The 14,238-nt window shown below is 33.8% G+C and overlaps 1 pseudogene; it reads left to right on the top strand.

Moving 5' to 3' along the window:
• Positions 1–3,623: 3,623 nt before the first annotated feature.
• On the top strand, positions 3,624–8,567 carry LOC107402276 (large ribosomal subunit protein uL23 pseudogene; annotated as a pseudogene).
• Positions 8,568–14,238: the final 5,671 nt, after the last annotated feature.

The following is a 14,238-nucleotide window of genomic DNA, read 5'->3' as shown; positions in this document are numbered from 1 at the left end:
TGTTTTATTGTTCATTGTAATTATAAATAACACAGTTAAAGGAGTTTAATATCTTTTATGCAAACATGTACATTCATAGTATTGTATTAATGGCAAGAAACAGATATGTTTTACACCTTAAAGAGGTTGCAAATAATTAGGTTGACATGCAGTGGCAACTTATAGGCCACAGGGTATATACTTGTTTAATGTAAGTAAATGTGGATGTAGCAAACAATTGTGTCAAAAGGGGCTGTTCCATTTTTACAACCCTACCAATAATGTATTAAAATCTATATACAATATTTTCATCAAAACTGGGATCCCTTGAACTTTTTTCCTGTCCAAAGTAAAAATCTAGATACAACAGCTACCTCATATTTTGAGTACATGATTTGATGAGATTGGACAAGTGTTACAATACAGAATGGAATCATTCACCCAGGCAAATACATTTTTGTCTATAGAAATTGATCCCAAACTATAAACAATCATGTTCCCGTGTCTATTGAAATGTATCACTTCGCTAATTCTCATATAAATTCATATCGTTGTAATCTTATATTGTTTTCACATGTTGTGTTAGGATAATGTTAACTTACAGATGAGATTCATACTTGATTTAAAAAAAAAACTTCTGCTGTATTTATCAGAAAGAAATACACTACTTTGTATTTGTATGTAGTGATGGTTCCTCTAACTGTCAACTAGATATAGAGTTGCTTTGGAAATATTCTTCAGAACATGTAATTAACTGAGGTGGGAAGACCTGACCACTCTGAGTGGCACTGTTCTCTGGGCTCCTGCACTAATTGCTCACATTAAACTGAGCACCAGTATTCATTGCTCTCTTTTTCTTGACTGTGGATACAGTATGATCAATTGCCACAAGCTCCTGCTGCTATTGGTCTTCCATAATGACGGATTGTGACCTCAGATTGTGAGCTGAATTAAGCCCTTCCTTCCTAAATTAAGGTATATTTTTATCACAACAGTAGAAAAGAAAATAAGACAGTCAGTCTTCCTGTGGTTGGGCATGTTGGTAATTAATAACAAAGCTACTAGAATATATTTGTAGTATTATTTTAATTTATATACAATTTTTTGAAGGACAAATCCTATGAATAGAAATGGTTATATATTAAATATGCATTCAGTTTGATTAAAAAAACATTAGTTATTCAAAGGGATTGTAGAATAATTCACTGCCCCAGAAAATTATGAATGCTACAATTTTTCCACATTTTTCATGGTATCAATGGCAATATTTAATTTTAACAAAGCAGGGCTTGGGAGATGGCTCAGTGAGTGGAGTTCTTGCTGAGCCAGTATAATATAATAATCCAGTGCCAGGAGGTGGAAAGGCAGGGTGAGGTGGATTATCACTTCTTTCTTTCCCTCTTTGTCTAAGTAGCCTAGTCAGCCAGGGCAATCAGAGATCAATGGAGACTATCTTAAGCAAGGTAGAAACCAGGCAGTAAATCCCAGCACTCGGGAGGCAGAGGCAGGCAGATCTCTGTGAGTTCTAGGCCAACCTGGTCTACAAAGTGAGTTTCAAGACAGCCAGGGCTGTTACACAGAGAAACCCTGTCTTGAACCGCCCCCCCCCCCAAAAAAAGGTAAGAAATGATAAAGGGACCTGACATCAAATCCTTCCCCTTACATGTATGAGCATGCATGTGTGTAAACAAATGTGCCCATGCACACGCACACGCACGCGCGCTCACGTGCACACACACGTTAACTATTCTAATAACAAAGAAATGAAATGTCTCTCTGTTTTCAATATTACTTCACTGGTGAACAAGGATGCAGAATGCCTTTTCTTTGTCTTTTCTAGAGAACCTCTTTACTCTTATCTACCATTTAAATATTGTAGATGGATTTTACTTTTTTTATATAGGTTTGGTTTGAAAATTTAAATGACTTTTAAAGTCCATTTTATATATGTGTATATTAGACAAAATTATATATGTGTGTATTTATTTACATTTTTATACATACATATATAAAAAATTGCAAGTATTTTCATACATTCTGGTGCTTACATTATTCATTTCCTTAATGATTTCTTGTGATAAGTAGTTAATGCTATTTGTGAAATCTAATTTATCATATCTTATACTTAGTGATTTTTTTCTTTCCTATGGAAAGTTTTTCTAACTTAAAATATAAAAATATTATGTAATAATTTATTTTAGTAGCTTTATTATTTACCCTTCTAGACTTAGATTTAAGACTCACTTCACATGTGTTTAAGGTGTAATGTCTGGGTCAAGTTTAATTTTCCCCTATAATTTATGCTAGTGGTCCAGCGATATCACTTAAAAAGAATTTTATCTCACTGAACTGATTTGAGTTCTCTTAGAAATATCTATTACTATATACTGATCAGATTTTGGACTCAATGCCCTGTCCCATTGAGTTACATATATATTCTTATATACTGATCATATTGTCTTGAATATTATTCTTTAATTTACCTTTGAAATCAGAAGCAAATGAAACAAATATTCTCCATTTTAATGTATATGTCCCTTTTGCTCTTTTTTTGCAGAGCCATATAAAATTCGTAATCTAGTAAATGCTATATAAAAACTATAGGTATAACAACTAATAATTTGACATTACACTACCTAGAATTGCTTTCTTACAACCCACTTACATCTCATACATCTACTTTATTCACTTTCAATCTTGGTATTGGCAGACTACAACAACAACAACAACAAAAAAAAAAACCCCACCAAAATTAATAATCTGATCCAAGGGTATAGTGTAATTTTGCATTCAGTTAGATTTCCTTTAATTTCATTAAGCAATTGTTTGCAGTTTTAGTTTAGCAAGCACAGATAGTTTGTTATAGTCATTCTGAAATAACTTATTTATTACTTCAAGAGTCAATTAATTTTCTAAATATTTTATTTCCACTTTTCTGCTAGAATTAATGTACAGAGCATGATCTTGTACAATGCAACCTCTTAAAATTTATTCCTCTGTGAAAGAGATTCTCTTGGTAGATTCTTTGGGTCTTTCAGTTGATCATACACACAGTGAATGAGGAAGGTTTCTATGATTTTTATAATTTATGCATGTTTCTGTTGTTGTGGTTTCTATTGCACAAACTACCATATCCAGTAAATGTTCAATAGAGTTAGTGAGAGCAAATATCTGTACTTTATTTTTAGAAAGTATTTTTTTAGTTTAAATTAAGTGTTTTGTTTGATATTAAAGAATTATAATTATGATATTTTCTTAATCTCTACATGTTTAATTGTGTCATTAAAGATTTTACCCAAGACATCAAGGGTAATACAATGATTATTACAAAATTGTTTATAATATTAACAAGTCACTTATATCAAGGCAAATTCTTCTCCTGTATCCATCTTTAATCTTCATATTAACAAACAACACCAGAATTATTTAATTGTTTATGATGTGTCCGAAGAAGAGAGGGGAGACACAGGAAACAGTGAACAGTGGAGCAATGATTCCCGATAGCTGCAATGATTATTGATTTTCAATTGTCCAAAAGAATAGTGTAATATATTACCTACCTATACAAATATTTTTCTCAAACAATGGAAAATATATTTTGGTGAAAAATTATCAGAGGAAAAATAAGTGTCATTGATTGTAACATGACAATTGACACAGTAAAAAGAAATGGTAGGTGTGGCATGGTAATCAGAAAGCCTGCAGCATCCTTCTGGATCATCTGGTAAGATTTTAAGGTGTCTCACGCTCTCATTTTTCTTTGAAATACTATAGTTATTAATGTTTTCATTATTGTCTTTTTTTATCCCCATTCGTTGCAGATCAGGAAACTGAAGTGGTTACTTATGAATAATCATTGTACATTTTTATGCCAATGTTTATTTTACCATTTTACATCTAGGTGTTTAAAACCTATTCAACAGGCACAATTGTTCATTCATATTTAACGAACATTGATGGTTTCAGATCTGTTTATTGCCTTCCTGGGATAAACACTAGATTAAAAATGAAGTTAAGATATGTGTCATTTCCCTGTTGTGGCTCCCTTATTAACTTATCATCAATAAGAATCCATGTTGTACATTTGCTAGTGCTTCAACTTACACAAACTGAGTGCTCTAACTTGCTCCTCTAGCCAAGCTCAAAACAGTTTTTCTTTCGTAGTTCATACAATAGAAATAACCTGAACAATTGTGTTTCTTAGGAAAGCTGTGTGGGGAAGTCATGGTTTAACAGGCTAGAAGAGGAATGACCTAATGAAATAGCATGCTATCCTGAAGAGTTTCCTGTACAAGGAAACGTTCTCTTGGTGAGAAAACTGCAGGCTCCCAGCTTACCGGTGACTGCTCATATGAATCAGGATTTTCTCCCAGAACTGAGAAACAAATGATGTTGTCATTGGTACTGGATTTCAACTTGCAGCCAAAGCATGTTTTTCACTTTAAAAAGAGGACTAAACTATAAAAATTGTGGACGTCATGAAATTTCATTTGTGTTCCATTCACTCTACTTAATTTTAAAATATTGTTATTCATTAATATGAGAAATTTTAAAACTGTACATTGCTTTATCCAAAGATGTATATTTTGTCATTTTATTGTTGTCTTGGATATTGCATAATATTGTTCTATGGAAAAGTTTAATTCGGTTCCCTGAATTCTGAACCTAAGGAGAACCAAAAGAAGAATATTATCCCTTAAGGATGATAATGGACTGTTTCATAAATTATATATTTTGTGTGTCATTCTTTAATTCTCAAAGTTACCTTGAACTTAATAATATGCAACAACTACTATACTATCCCCGGCAATTCTCTGGGTGAAGAATTCATATGCAGGCTGTGACAATAGTTCAGTTGGGTGTGTAGAGCTTGCTGCACAGTGTGAGAACCTGAGTTCAACCACCAAAATGCCAGTAATCCAATGGTAGTATCATGCTTCTGAAATGACAACTGTTATTCCTACAGTTACTTTTGAAGAAAGAGGGGGAGGCAGGAAAAGTTTCCCAAAGTTCACTAGACAGGAAGGAAACCTGAGATGGTCCTCTCACTTTTGTTGGCACATGTGCACACTCACATCCCACGTGGTTGCACAAATCCTTACTCATACCTATAAACACAGAAACATGCATGCACATAGACATACAATTATAAAAAATGATTTATATGCCTGTATAAAGCCTTATAACTGTTCTGCGATGTCTGAGTTTCTCAATGGCTTTCCACTTGAATGAGTAGGAATGACTTTAATTGCTTGAGGCTGAAATTAACTACATATTTTATACAAGTGTCAAGTGGCTGAGATGGAAGAATTCAATTGCTAGCCATTTGAGGTTATTGATTGGAAACCCTAATTATGACCTCTGTGTGAGGCTGAAACTTCACATAGATTGGTAGCTGCTATTCTAAGAAACTAGCATTTCAGAAGACTGATACAGATTCTGCACAAAATCTAGTTAGCCAGAATTCCAGCATGAATGGAGAAGGAGCTCACCAGTCCCCACTCCTAAGTGAGGAACTATTGGCAGTCCATACCTGCTGGGGGAGAGTCATTCTTATGTGGAGGGAGTGACTACTGGTAGACTACCCATATCCAATAGATAGCCCCACATCCACACAAGAAGCAAGCAATAGTTAGACTCAATGGGTTATGAAAAAGGAAATAAAAATAAAAGGGAGAAAAGGACTGAAAGTTTTTAGGGAGACATGTTGAGGTAGGGAGATACTATGAGATGGACATCCTGAAAAGAATTCTGCTGTCCATGTTGAAGACACAACATGATTATCTGGGTATTTTTAATAGACTCATTTAGGGAGGGACTTCCTTCTACCATATTGGAACAATTTATGTTAAATCTAGTTATATATATATAATAAAAGTTTAATTCGGTTCCCTGAATTCTGAACCTAAGGAAAACCAAAAGAAGAATATTATCCCTTAAGGATGATAATGGACTATTTCATAAATTATATATTTTGTGTGTCATTCTTTAATTCTCAAAGTTACCTTGAACTTAATAATATGCAACAACTACTATACTATCTATATGTGTGTGTATATATATATATACATATATATATATACTTTTTTTTCTTAACTTACTTCCTCATGTAGTACTCAGTGTCATGCACATGCACATTTGCAATAGGTTTTCAAGTAACAATTTGATGAATAAATGAATGTTTACATGTATGTATGTATGAATGAATGAATGAAAGTTTAAGAAAATTTGATGTACTTAATTCTTGCAGAAAAGTTCATGGGAAAATGTCATCTGTTGGTATGTATAAGAAATGGGATAATCATATATACTAGAATTTTTAATATAATTATTAGGCTACAGAAGAACATATTAAAATGATTGTGTTATTAATGAAAGAACTCTACCTTAGTAATCCATGTGGGCAATGGTATATTGGAGAATGTTTTGTCTTTATAATTCATACAAAATTACTCATATTTTATGTGATTTGAACCTCATCTTGAATAAATGGACCTTGAAAATGTATTCTGTTCACCACACTTTGAAAATCAATCACACATGAAATTGGTGCTCAGACAATGTGCATGCAAATATAATCATATATAATCCATGATCATCAGCATTCTATTATTGTAGGTGCCTGAAAACTGCAAGTGCTTATAGCATCATCCAGTTTTATGTTAATAAAATATATTACCTCATCAATATTTCTAAAAATAGAATATTTTAAAAATTATGTTTGCTAAAGTGATAACTCATTACCCCTGTAGACTCCATATCTATAATATCACATTTTGTGGGCCTTTTATTTTCCTTCTATAAATTTATGTAATATGTGATTTTTCTCAAAGATAGTTAGCAATTGAATCAAGAGAATTAGAAGCATAAAGAATTTATGAAGACTCTCATGTGTACCGGGATCTGAAAATATTAACTATTGTGTTATACATACAACACAATATGTTGTGGTGGGAGATTATGAAAATAAAAGTTATGAGGATTGTTTTGTGTTATTTACTTGACTCCCATCCATCTCCATTAGTAAGAAAACTCAGTAAGGCTGTACATTTATATGACTGTATTACACATTGTGAATTGTCAAGTCAGCTCACAGGGAGGGGTTGCATCAAGGTAAAACCACAATATTTGAAAATTAAGTGATATGGATCAATCATTAATGTGGCTTATTCTCAACACTGTTTTTTGCTTTTTTTCCTTTTTCCTTTCTTTTTAGTGACGCTTACAACTAAGAACTGTAAGCATGTAAGGCAATCACTCTAACATGAAGTGCATCTCCAGAACCCCTCAACATTCCCCTATATCTTTACATGCAGTGTAGACTCCATTATCATTGGGTTCATGCTAGGAATTGAAGTATCTGAGGCCAGAGTACATACAAAGTTTTAAATATGTAAAGTTTATAAAGTATACACTTAAAAGTTATAAAATTCAGCAAGAGTTTACAATAAAAAACGTTGCTAAATACTCTAAAAAAATCAGGTGTTCAGGTTTGGGTTGATATTTCTGTGGTTCTGGAATCTGATGGAAAGAAATTATGTTAGAGAAAGAAGTATCTATAAGCTTCCACAGCACTGTGCCATGGTCATTGTGTCCTGTCCATCCCCAAATTGTCTCCTTAAGGGCAATATCTACTCTTCAACTTCGTTCAGGCTTAGCAATGTACAGTCCTTTGTCATAATCAGTCTGCCCTGATGTGGGATGACTCATCCCTAGCAGGCTTGAGGCCCAGCCAAGTACAAAAGATACTTTCTGAGAGCCAACCTGGGTCTCCCTAAGGGCCTTAGCAAATGCGGCTGAAACATGATCTGGAGATGACCTGGACCAATGAGAGACAGCTATGTCACACCAGCAGATGCATATTCATTGGACCTCCCGCCAGGGAGGGGTGGAGGGCATATAAGGCTTGCCTCTAACTGAATAAATTGAGCTTGTTGTTTCAACATTCTCCCAGAATCTCTACCATTTACTCTGCACCTACTTGACCCCTTCCCCCAAAGGGAACAACAGCAAGGACCCTGCTACACCCTGAGAGTAATCCTTAGAGACAGGAAATTAAATATTTTGAGCTACTACAGAATGGATTAGAAGAGTATCAGAGACTTTTTGCCAAGATGGTGCTGAAAGCAAAGAAGGAAGTCCTGCCCCTCCCAAGCAGAGGTCAAAGCAAAGGCCTTGAAAGCCAAGGAGGCAGTGCTGAAAGGCGTCCAGAGTCACAAAAAGAAGATCCGCACATCACCCACCTTCTGGCAGCACAAGACCCCGCGGCTCTGGAGGCAGCCCAAATACCCTCAAAAGAGAGTTCTCAGGATAAATAAGTTTGACCACTATGCCATCATCCAATTCCACCTGACTACTCAGTCAGCCATGAGGAAGATAGAAGACAACAACCCATTTCTGTTCATTGTGGGTGTCAAGACCAACAAGCGCCGGATCAAACAGGCTGTGAAGAAACTATGACATTAATGTGGTCAAAGTCAACATACTCACAAGGCCTGATGGAAAGAAGAAGGCCTATGTATGGTTGGCTCCTGGTTATGATGCTTTGGATGTCATCAACAAAATTGGGATCATCTAAACTGAGTCCAGCTGGCTAATTTTAAATATACTTTTTTACCATTAAAAAAATAGAAGAATATCAGAGACCCAGGTGAAATCACCCAGGTTATCTGCTTGATAACTCGAGTTTCCTCACATTGTTGGAGGATCACAAACAAGACAAGTCTGAATAGTCAGAACTAGGCTTTATAATGGATGCATGGACATATTTGAGATTCAGTTGAGCATATTTGAGAAACTTACACAATTCTAATAAAATTCATGTTATTTTATATATTTTGTTCCTTGAAGCTCAATTATTATAATGAATAAAGTTTGCATTTATAAATACAATAAACCCAATTTCTCAAATATGCTGAATTTAAACTCAAATATACTCTTGGACAAATTTTATTTTTCAGAGCTAAGTTGGCTTAGGATTTGATGACATATTTTAAACTAACCAGTGAATAATACATCAATTCACTATGTAATTTTACACCTCAGAAAAACAATATTTTCTATAACTACCATTATACAAATAAATTTTCAAATTCAATTTTACTCCAATAAAATAATTTATACTCCCAATAATTCATTGGTTCATTGATTTTTTTCCATAATTTAGTTCCAAAAATACTTGAGAATTCTCTCAAAGAGTGTATATTTTAAACTTATATTTTTGGGGGATGGGCTTATGTATTAATCTAATATATCCTTTAGCATATTTAATTTAAAAGTGAGAAAAAATCTGTCAACAAAATATTTCAGAATAATAGTTTTTTTAGTAAAATAAATGCATATGTATGTATTCCATTCTCATATTTGTGCATATTATGCTCAATGTGAAATAAACACTGCACAAAAATTGCTCATATGTCACATGAAATTAAACCTGGATTTAATGACAGACAAACTTATGGAAGATTTTTAGATCTATTATAAAGATACATTCTTCATACCTCTATCAGAAAAGTCAAATATTAATTTGGACCAACTCTGTTCCAAAAGAGTAGCTGCAGAGTTCTTAAAAAATATGTCAATGCATGTGTGTTTGTGTGTTTAAACTCTATTAACACTAACACAGGCCCCTGAATAGCTCCTCATTTATGTATATAATACTTTTTGCAACAAAGATGATTTTCTTTCCATATTAGAATTACATATAAATATCTTAGAGTGTACTAAATAGAAAAGTTGGGATGCATGGAGATGCAGATGGAGGCAGTCCTCCAGGCCCTAGTACTTCTCTAACATAGTGACAACTGGTTTTAACAGACACATTTGGGGGGGGGCTTACTATGATGTCCTCTGAAATGTTTTCCATTTGTTTAAAACATCTGACAGAAAATTACTAGGCAACTATTATCAGTTTAATTTACAGAAAAGTGTGCAATAGTAGAGAAGTAATGTTATCATAAGACTATTCACATTGCTATCATTTAATATAGCTAAGTTAACTGTACTAACTTTCTTCTTTGATACAGGAGAAAAAAATCTACCTGAAAAACAGAAAAAACATCAAAAGTTATACAAACATGGTATCATTAATACAGTGTGCAGGCTAGTTTCATGTCAACTTGACATAGGCTGGAGTAACCTAAAAGGAGCGAACCTTAATTCAGGAAATGCCTCACTAACTGGCCTGTAGGAAAGCTTGCAGAACATTTTTTTTTTTTTAAATTAGTGATCAATGTGAAAGTGCACAGTCCATTCTGGGTGGTGCCATTCTTGGGCTGGTGGTCCTGGGTTCTGTAAGAAAGCAGGCTGAGCAAGCAGAAAGGAACAAGGCAGTAAGTAGCACTCCTCCCTGGCCTCTGCACCACATTGTGCATCCAGGTTCCTGCTTGAGTTCCTGTCCTGACTTCCTTTGATGACTGACTAAGATGTGGAAATGCAAAAAAAAAAAAAAAAAAAAAAAAAACCTTTTATCCTTACGTTGTTTTTTGTCATGTTTCATCACAGCAATAGTCACCCTACTAAGACAAACAGGAAGAGAAATATCTGCTTCCATAATTAAAAAGTAAAATTATAGCTGGGCGGTGGTGGCACACGCCTTTAATCCCAGCACTCGGGAGGCAGAGCCAGGCGGATCGCTGTGAGTTCGAGGCCAGCCTGGGCTACCAAGTGAGCTCCAGGAAAGGCGCAAAACTATGCAGAGAAACCCTGTCTCGAAAAACCAAAAAAAAAAAAAAAAAAAAGTAAAATTATGTATTATATATATGCATGAAGAGTATATTTATGAGGATATTAGAGAATGTTACATAAGTGTTATTAAATGACTTGATTGAATAAACATAAAGACTATTTATTGAGGATTACAGGAAATTCTCAGAACTCTGACGATGTATTAGTCATCAGATATACCTTCTCATTTAGACAAGATGACTTCTTTTCCTTCGTGATGATCCTCTGGGGTTTGCTATGGAATAATTGATATTATTTTTATGTGCAATTAGCTAATTGGGAAATATTTTAGTATAATTGAACTATCATATTAAGGTAGCTGGGAATAGTTCATAATTGGAACTCATAAAACTGCCAGGTTTACATTCAAGAAATAAGAACAAATGAATTTAGACAAAGCCTTTCATAAAATGGTTTAAATGGCTTGAGGCAATTTACAATTACATTTTACTGGAGCAAAAATAAGAAAATTGATTAGCAATTCTGTCTGTGCTATCTTTTCATATTAATAATAAATAATAGAATGGAGAACTTTTCTAAGTAATGGTAAAACTTTGTGTTAGGATAATTCATTATTATAAGACACATAAAATTATGTCATATTTCTTAAATTATCTTCCCTGAAAAATTAACTCACACTACTTGTGCCATGAGGATTGTCAGCAAGATTTAGAATACACTAATGCATAATAAACCAAGAACCATGAAAAATAGTAGACTGTCAATTTGAAGGGAACTGCTGTAGGGCTAACTTTAGTAATGATTGGGAAGGTGTTATATATGGAAATTAAATTTTCAGGTAATAAGTGTTTTATCAAATGTTGCAAAACAGACAAAGATATAATTTTTGAAAAGCAAAAGCAAAACTAAAAACTACGTGTTAAATACCAGACAAAAATGAAATATTAATTACTCTTCATACTGAAAACATATGGTGTGTTACTGCATGTTTGAAATTCATCACTTGGGAGGCTAAAATGTAAATATGGTGAGCTTAAGTCCTGCTGGAATTATGAAAGAAGACCTCTCATAACAATCCAAACCCGAAAGGAAATAAGAACACCACTGGAGTACATCTATTCCCCACCCTCTCTTTTTTGCTCTTTCACACCTATCTATCTGTCTGTCTATCTCTCTGTCTGCCTGCCTGCCTCTCTGCCTGTCTGCCTGCCTGCCTGTTTGTCTGTCTTCATCAACATCATCTGTCTCTATCTAGCTATCTATATCTGTCTAATCTAATCTAATTACATATCATGTATATTTATATATATCATCTTTTTATCATCTCTATAAATCTACATATATATAGTATGCATTCATGCATGTATCTATGTATCTCTACTCTCTCATCTATCTATCCTCTATCTATCTATCTATCTATCTATCTATCTATCTATCTATCTATCATATATCTAGTTATAGTCAGTTGCTATGTTTTATCTCCCCAATCTCTTGTAGTAGTTTAAATTTCAAAGGCATATATCACTATATTAATGGTATTAATAGTGTGGAATTTTATTCTGACTATGGTGTTTAGAAGTGAGGCCTTTTGCGAACTACTTAGACTAGGCTGGAAAGAATCAGGGTCTAGCATTAAATCTTGATGGATTTACCCAGAGAAGGAAAAATAACAGACAGAAGAAAAATAAATGTTTTTCTTTCTAATATGATATATTAGAGGAAGTCCTTTCTAGATTCTACACCATACATGTTGTACTTTTAGACTAAAATACTGCAATATAAATCTTTTTTTTTTCTGTCTGAGATTGGCTGCATAAAGTATTCCATTATAGTAACAGCTACAATAGTGATTTTTTTTCTGCAAGACACCCTTGGTCTAATAGTGGTATAAATGCTATAAGAGTGATAAAACTTTTTCATTGGATGTAAACAATATAGACTATTGCTGTTGCCTCCCAGAAGTTGAAGGTAAATCCCTGTATCCTGAGACACCAAGCACTTTTAACACAAGTCAGGAAGTTTCATGCTGGGTGTAATTTGTAAGCCATCTCAAGTATTGTGAAAGACTAGCTTCTACAAGAAATCTAGTCTTCCATAGTACTTGAAGGTGCTATGGAATATGCTAAGTAAGGAAAACAATCAATAGTCCTTATCCAGCTGTGATAACTGTGAACCTCAGGAATGACCAACATGGGAAGATATTGTTAAAGGTTCTTTAGCAAGCAGTGTTTAGATCTTGGTAGTAACCAACAACACTCAAATTGAATGTAAAGCCTATTCAACAGGAGAGAAAACACACTAGTACTACAAAACTAGCTTACTACCTGTGGCTATTGAAGACATGGATCTTAGAGCAAAATGTATTGCTGTCATTTTCCTAAACCAGTATAATCCCTAACTATATTCTAAATACTTATCTTTATATCCACAGAGAAGGGTAACTTCCTTTTCATCAAAGAAGTTTATTTTTGTCATCAAAAACAAACCATTACAGGTAGCTACAACTGGTCAAAGATACAAACACCTCAGTGTGGGGTACCTATCTCCAACTCATGCATCTACAATATAAGCCCTCTACCTAAGAGCCAGGAAACATCACAGAAAGATGGAGACTGGAAGAACCAGAAGACTAGGGACTCTACTGCAAGATTACATCTTCAATAATGGGCAGCTACCTACATAAAATGTTCAAAAATATGGCTGTTGAAACATTCCCTGAACGATTCCAACACCAGTTGACATCCTAATAGGGATGAGGGATTTTTTTCTGGGCCCCACCTGTAAATTAAGAATTATGAGAAATTAGTGACTACTGAGAGAGGAAGAATTAGTCTTCTTCAAGGAGAATATCCCTTGGCATAGTTATCTCACACCAAGTTGTCAGCCCTAAAAGCATATAATTCAAGCACCACTAAACAGACTCAGTACAATATAAATATGTTATGATATTAAAAAGGGGGAATGGTATGAGAGAGGCTGTAGAGAATGATGTAATTATATTTTAATTAAATGTAAATTTAATTAAATTTAAAATTTAAAATATCACAAGCAGAAAGAAGTAACAATTGTTATTGTATAAAATGAAAATTTCTATACAGTAAAAAATTCAACAGATTAAAGCAACAACCTAAAATTCTTTGAATGAAGGAAATAATATCAAACATATAAGGAAAACATAAAACTTAACAAAAAACTATAGGAAAATAAACGGATAGCAATTATGTGAAAAGATGCCATCAGGGAAATGCAAATCAAAATAATAAGAGGCAATATCATCCCAGGTAACATAGCTACTATTAAAAACAACAACACATACTAGTAAAAATCTGAATAATTTTTATGGATGTTGATCGAATGTAAACTAGTATTGTATCTATGGAGTGTCCTAGTTACTTTCTATTGCAGTGATAAGTAACCCTGACCAAAATAAACTTGGAGAGGAAAGAACTTATTTGGCTTACCGGTTATAGCCCATCATCAGGGAAGCTAAGAGAAGAACTGAAGGGAGAGACCTGGAGGCAGGAATCAAAGCAGATACCAAGGAAGAATACTACTTATTGGTTTACTCTATGA

This window comes from Peromyscus maniculatus, chromosome 14 (assembly GCF_049852395.1).
Source record: "Peromyscus maniculatus bairdii isolate BWxNUB_F1_BW_parent chromosome 14, HU_Pman_BW_mat_3.1, whole genome shotgun sequence".
NCBI classification, from domain to species: domain Eukaryota; kingdom Metazoa; phylum Chordata; class Mammalia; order Rodentia; family Cricetidae; genus Peromyscus; species Peromyscus maniculatus.
The sequence above is the reverse complement of the archived record's forward strand: the minus strand, read 5'-3'. Positions and strand labels throughout refer to the sequence as shown.